The following is a 981-nucleotide window of genomic DNA, read 5'->3' as shown; positions in this document are numbered from 1 at the left end:
CTAAGTAGGTTGTTCTGAGCCTACCCCTGCCTCGTTTGCCTTCAATTTTGCCAGTGAGAGATAGATGTTCAAGACCTTTATGTCTATTCAGGTGTACTAAAAACCGCATTAATTTGTCGTTTCCCGATTGTTTTTAACAGTGAGCGTTCCACGTGGGCTTGATCAAGCACTACCTCATAAGATTTCTTTTCCTTCCTCGATATTCTCAGCAGTCTCTCAAGAAACCACATTTCTGTTGCTTCTATTTTATTTTCACTGTCTTTAATGATTGTCCAGCGTTCACAGCCATATAGAAGGGTTGACCATACATAGCATTTCAGAACTTTCATTTTGAAAGTCATTGAGATGTTTCTATTTTTCAGGATTGGGTTCATTTTGTTGAAAATAGCCATAGCCATTGTAATTCTCCGTTTTATTTCTGTGGAACATTCTGATCGAGATACTTGATAAAAATTCTCTCCTCTCGGGAATCGAACGTAAGTCTTCTGCGAGCGCCGGCGAGACACCTAGCCACTACACCACAGACGCTGCATGGGCTACGCTAGCCCTGGCAATCGGGGTTGAAGCAGTGCGTTTCCTAAACTGTCTAACATGCGTCGATAGAGACGTAAGATATATTTAACACCGCAAAAATCACAGCAAGTGCGTAACGATGCATCGTTTTCCTTTTTTATATTTCTTTTTTTCTTTTCTTTTTCTTTCTTTCTTTTTTTTTTTTTGTTCAGTCTTTGTTTTCTTCAAAACACTGGCAAACAATGTGGGATGAGGGGGAATTTTGACAGACGCCGGGGATAAAAATTGCCAGAATAACAATTGCCTGTCTGCTGAGAAAAGAAAACAGGATATCACAGGGGAGCTATGCAAACTTGGGAATAGAGATATAATGAGCGAGAGAGGGGAGAGAGAGAGGGAGGGGAGAGAGAGAGCGAGAGAGAGAGGGGGAGAGGGGGTGGGTGTCGAGAAGGGTAGAGGAAGAGAGAG

The sequence above is a fragment of the Aplysia californica genome, unplaced genomic scaffold (genome assembly GCF_000002075.1).
Source record: "Aplysia californica isolate F4 #8 unplaced genomic scaffold, AplCal3.0 scaffold00290, whole genome shotgun sequence".
Classification (NCBI taxonomy): Eukaryota; Metazoa; Mollusca; class Gastropoda; order Aplysiida; family Aplysiidae; genus Aplysia; species Aplysia californica.
This window is presented reverse-complemented; position numbering follows the sequence as displayed.